The sequence below is a fragment of the Haliotis cracherodii genome, unplaced genomic scaffold (assembly GCF_022045235.1).
Source record: "Haliotis cracherodii isolate W230 unplaced genomic scaffold, xgHalCrac1.p SCAF_17, whole genome shotgun sequence".
NCBI classification, from domain to species: Eukaryota; Metazoa; Mollusca; class Gastropoda; order Lepetellida; family Haliotidae; genus Haliotis; species Haliotis cracherodii.
The window spans coordinates 13421488-13427873 of record NW_027266272.1 but is presented as its reverse complement, the minus strand read 5'-3'; positions in this window follow the sequence as shown (position 1 = coordinate 13427873).

Sequence of the window (6386 nt, the reverse complement as noted above, 5' to 3'; positions counted from 1 at the left end):
TTATAAAAGTTGTCGATGTGTTCATCATAGATTTAGTAACTGTCTTATTTTCTTATTTAGTACTATTAATCAACTGTGAAATATGAATTTCCCTTGGGATAATAAAGTCTTATCTTATCCCTTAGCTTATCTTACCATTTCTTCCTAACCCACTGAGATACCATGCCGCTGTTTAGCATTGCTACCCCACTCAGACACAGCATACAGAACAGGAATACGTCGCTTTATCAACACCAATATAGTAAGTAAATTAGAGACCATATGGTCTCTGGTAAAATACAAAATAATAAACGGCCTTCCGCTTTGTAGGCTGACTCCGAGCCGACCACCCGAATGCCATCTATTTTTTTCCTGATCCTCATTGATGCCGAGCGCCAGGCAGGGAGACAACAAGTGCCATCTTTTAACTTTTGTTCGTTAATGACGCGGCCGGGTATCAAACAACCGAAATTCAGTTCTTCACAATCGGTGAGAATTAGAGATTCGAATTCATGCATGTTCAGTGGACCATGGCATGGTTATAATGGGCTCAACTCCCGAGGCAAAAGGTTAACTTACGATAAAAGTCCAGTTTATTGTCAGTTAACTCCCTTGCCTCGGGAAGATGCTCTGCCCTAGGAACCATTGCCCTTTCGACCTTATAGGTCCATCTTGCTTCGTACTGGCGCAGTTCTATCATAACTCGGCTGTACTTAACTTCCAAGCAAAGGCGGGGCGGTCGGGTAGCCTAGTGGTTAAAGCGTTCGCTCGTCAGGCCGAAGACCAGGGTTCGATTCCAGACATGGGTACAATGTGTGAAGCCCATTTCTGGTGTCCCCCGCTGTGATATTGATGGCATATTGCTAAAAGTGGCGTAAAACCATACTCACTCACTCACTCCAAGCAAAAACATACATACGGGATATGAATTCAACGCTGATCATGCAGAAAGGGTTGTCGAATCATGAATGCGACAATATCATATTTTACATCACCAATAAACGCACGTTCAACTGTTTTAAAGCAAAATGGAAGTAGATCTTCAGCATGGAGATTAATCCCACTTTGAACCACGTAGTCATCACATCAATTCTCAAGAAAGAGGATGACATTGGGTGAACACGCAAAGCCATGGGAGCCGTGCCAATTTACACTTGTCAGAGGGGTACACAAAGTATGTGGTCTAGACTACCATTTGTCGGACTTTCATTTTTGTGGAAGCCTCGGTGGCTGAGTGGGTTAGATCGGTGACTTTGTGTGCTGGCGATTAGGTGCCTCACTCTGGCAGTGTGGGTTCGAATCCCGGACGGTAATCAACCCTAAAAAAGTACGAGAATTTGTACTTTACAAAGAAAGTGTTATCCAAAATATAGCATTTGTTACAGATGCCACTGTGGTTTCGAATGTTGTTCAATGTATAGTTATAATATATCATCTTGCATAACATAATGAAATATATAAGTAGCATGTAACGCAATGTAAGTATGGTAAAGGTCCCCTTCGATAGCTTGTTTTGTATTGTTTCTTGTTTAACGCCGCACTCACCAATAATCAGGCTTTGTGGCGGCTAAATCTCCACGGGTGTTCAAAGTTCAGCCTGTGTATATGACTGACATCTTCCTGAGGCAAGAGAGTTAACTGACTATAAAAGTCCAGTTTCCATCCTTGCCAAACTAGGCTGGTATTATGGAGTTACATTTTGGCTGGACTAACGAGTCTATGCATAGTCCAATCAAAATCGCGTAACGAAATCGAAATCCGGTTCGTTAACTTTCGTGCAGATTTCGGTCGATTGCAAGATTTGCAAAGCATGTGCACCGCCAACTCGTTGCCAACAGATATTTTCCAAATGTTTTCATGTTTTTAATCAAGGTGCTCACGTGATTTAATGCACTTCGCGATGTAAGACCCGTTTTATCACAATATAGATCTAGATTATCGATCAGATCGCCCTGACTGGGCGCCGCCATTTGGTTTGAAACAAATGCATGTGATACGAGAGGTGGAATCTGATTGGTCCATAGGAGAGCCTTAGAAGGGACATAACTCGTAATAACCACTGGTGGCGCTACGATCGAGCCCAGGAATTCCAGCCTAGTTCGGCAAGGGTGGAAACTTTTGAAGTTTACCTTTGAAGATCTTCTTTTGCCCCGGGAAGATGGTGACTGATGGCGCGCACGGTCACGGGCCTGCACAGCCATGTCCATACGGCATATTTACAGTGCAGTCCTTATTTCCTCCCCAAATCCAGTTACACCGTGTGACAAACAAGAACGAACCACCCATGCCGTTGTGTTGTGGTATTTTTTTTTTAAATAGAGTTTTTACTTTCCACCGTTTAGACCATTTGATCCCCATATGAGTCGGCAACACTTAAAATCCATGATGCCAAGGAATCATTTCAGAAAGGCTACACTTGATACTTATTCTCGAATCCCCTTCCCACAATCCCTACGATTTATTGATTATTGATTATAATATATGATTATGTCGGATTAACGAGTATGTCGGATAAGCGAAATTAGGTGATCTGTGATGGAAAATCGGACATCTTCACGACAGATATATAATAACCATCTGTACCTTTTAATGAAATCATTAAAAACGAAATATTCATATTGTTATGTTGTTTATTCATTCATTCCTTAATTTATGATTCATGACATTTCAAAAATACAACTAATTTTCTTATTTTACATAACAAAAGAGACATTACTCACATCAACATCAACAACACGCGTTGTTTTTCTAAACAATATTTATTTCCACTTGGTACGGTGAAAGGGGATGGATAAACAGGCAGAGCCTATCTAAATATTTCTCCCCAACAAAATTCAAACAAGCAGCAGTGGTATAATTATACAGTAGTATAGACTTCAGTTATATGTGGAAAATCAAAGGTAAACAGTTGTTAGCGAGATATATATATATATAAGAGGGCAGGTTTAGACAAATCTTTTGCTCGTAGAGAAGAAATGATGTACAGAGTCAACGATATTCAGCAGTATTTCTTTGTCTTGGCTGACGTTACCAAACAGGACAGTTCGAAGGTCATATCCATTAACATAATAATAGCTTTCAGACCTAATCTCAGTATAAATTGGGCAAGTATATAGGTAATGTAAAGCGCCTTCATTGAAAAAAACACATGAACATTCAGGATTATCGCTAATAAATCTTTCAAATTTGTGACCGTTTAGATCACTACATCCCAGTCTTAACTTACAGTGGATTATCTGATTAACGCGTGAACCAATATTTTTAGATATGTCAGGCAATTCTGATTTACTACTGTAATACAACACGCGTTTATAGGTGTACATGCAAGTGCTACTGTCTTGACTACTTGCTTTGATTGACACATCATCTGCTGAAAATAGTCTTTCAGTGTTTTTTGTTTCTCACTTCTTTGTGACACATTTCTCAAAGACGTCTGCAGTTTCGCAAAAAAGCCCAAGTCAGTAACGGAAAACACATCCAAGTGGTTTTCAACGAATCATGCAACTTGAGCGAGATGTGCCTTAATGGTTGCTGGTGGTGGAATAATTGGATGCTCACTGTTGTCAACTTCACCTTTTGTGTTATCGTCTACTTTTTGATGTTAGCTATGGAAACATTAGCTGGGTTTCAAAGTTGAAATTATTGATATATAAAATGGGATTTGGATTTGTCTGGGAAGATCATCCCATTGGAAGTATAGATTGGAGTTTATGGCGAGATCACAATACAGTGAACTACGGTTATAACGAACTCAAAGGGACAACTAATTTTAGTTTGTAATAACCGTGGTTCGTTATAAGCATAAAGATAGCATATATACAACAAATGGACGGGACTAAAAATAAGTTCGTTATATCGGTCAGTTCGTTATAAGCGTGTTCGTTATAAACGTAGTTTACTGTATATGTACCAGCAGGATTGTCATGCTTCCCTATCTCTAGGCTCTAAAACGTTCTCTCGAACTCATTTAAATCCATTTTTGGCGTTGAACCATATATTGGCTGTATCACTATAAACAACTTCCATGTGGCTTTGGCAAGGTTAAAATGTGGCTCACATATTCTAAAAACAGAAACTGGTCGATACGTGAGCATGCCAAGAAACCAAAGCGTATGTGATATGTGTCGCTGCGGTTATGTTGAAAGTGAATACCATTTTTATATTGATATGTAGTGCATATAAACACCGACGGCAATTGTATGTCCCCCAATAAGTATTATATATTTCCTACACAAATTTAACATGTTAATGTCTGAAGACAAATCGAATACCTTACAAAATATGGGAATGTTTATTTTCTATGCCAATAATTTGAGAAAAGAAATCTTAAAAATTGGCTGTAGCACCGTTGCAACATGTAATGGACCGATGGCCTATACTTGGTGAATAAATGATGATGGTGTTATCGTCAGTCTGCTCGCCATCGATGTCAACGATGGTGTATTGTAAGCCAGCACAAGCTCCTCTTTAGGGAACCTATATAAGATGTATTGTAGATCCCATGGATTCTGCCCTGGAATCTCCAACCATGAAGGTTGAAATTTATATTCATTCGTTTTCGCCACCATTACCACGACAATGTACTAACGTGCATTTTCAGCCATCCGACACAAGTCACTGAAGCCAAGAGTTTGGTTTAATGCTTTAGCGAGTGATTTGGGTTTAACGCCGCTTTTAACAGTATTCCAGTTATATCACGGCGTGTCAGCTTAATGTGGGAGGAAAGCCCGAAGTGATGCAGGTCTCAGACGTTTACCACTTCGGTGAAACCCACGAGCACGGGTATGGTGCTGACAAACCTAGAAACATAATCGGGGCGAACCGGGATTCGAACTTACAATCATAGGTTTCTGGGGTGGCAAAGGGACGCAACTCTGCACAGCGAATCGCAGCGCCTTAGACGACTGGGCCACCCGTGCCCCCTTAATGCTTTAGTGATGTGGCAGTATGTATTGTACGTTTATCTCTGATGCTTGTTGGGATTGTTGGGGTTTCAAAATAACTTCTCAACTATTTTGTTTATCTTGTGTTGTTATTTACTGATTTCACAATCTTGTTCTGTACATACAGATTCCTGGGTTAACCTCAACCTGGAAAACAACTCGTAAAACATTATTTCAGTTATATCACGGGGTGTCAGCTTGGTATTGACGAAAGACCTGAACATTATTTCAGTAATATCACGGGGTGTCAGCTTGGTATTGACGAAAGACATAAGCCCACTTGCACAAAACGATGTAAGCAGTAAGATGATCATAACTCCCATACTTTAACATAGGCTTACAATAATGTAACGCTAAGATCGCTTTGTGCAAGTGGGCCCTGAACATTATTTCAGTTATATCACGGGGTGTCAGCTTGGTATTGACGAAAGACCTGAACATTATTTGGTATTGACGAAAGACCTGAACATTATTTCAGTAATATCACGGGGTGTCAGCTTGGTATTGACGAAAGACCTGAACATTATTTCAGTTATATCACGGGGAGTCAGCTTGGTATTGACGAAAGACCTGAACATTATTTCAGTAATATCACGGGGTGTCAGCTTGGTATTGACGAAAGACCTGAACATTATTTCAGTAATATCACGGGGTGTCAGCTTGGTATTGACGAAAGACCTGAACATTATTTCAGTTATATCACGGGGTGTCAGCTTGGTATTGACGAAAGACCTGAACATTATTTCAGTAATATCACGGGGTGTCAGCTTGGTATTGACGAAAGACCTGAACATTATTTCAGTTATATCACGGGGTGTCAACTTGGTATTGAAGAAAGACCTGAACATTATTTCAGTTATATCACGGGGTGTCAACTTGGTATTGAAGAAAGACCTGAACATTATTTCAGTTATATCACGGGGTGTCAACTTGGTATTGAAGAAAGACATAAGCCCACTTGCACAAAACGATGTAAGCAGTAAGATGATCATAACTCCCATACTTTAACATAGGCTTACAATAATGTAACGCTAAGATCGCTTTGTGCAAGTGGGCCCTGAACATTATTTCAGTTATATCACGGGGTGTCAGCTTGGTATTGACGAAAGACCTGAACATTATTTCAGTTATATCACGGGGTGTCAGCTTGGTATTGACGAAAGACCTGAACATTATTTCAGTTATATCACGGGGTGTCAGCTTGGTATTGACGAAAGACCTGACATTATTTCAGTTATATCACGGGATGTCAGCTTGGTATTGAAGAAAGACATAAGTAATGCAGATCCTAAACGTTTACAATTTTGGCGAAACCCACGAGCACAGTTGTAATACAGAGAAAACCTAGAAACATAATCAAGGCTATACTGGGATTAGAAGCCACGATCACAGGTTTCTGGTATGCCTAAGGGAAGCAACTCTGCACAACGAATGGCGTCGCCTGAAAGACGACTGAGCCATAAA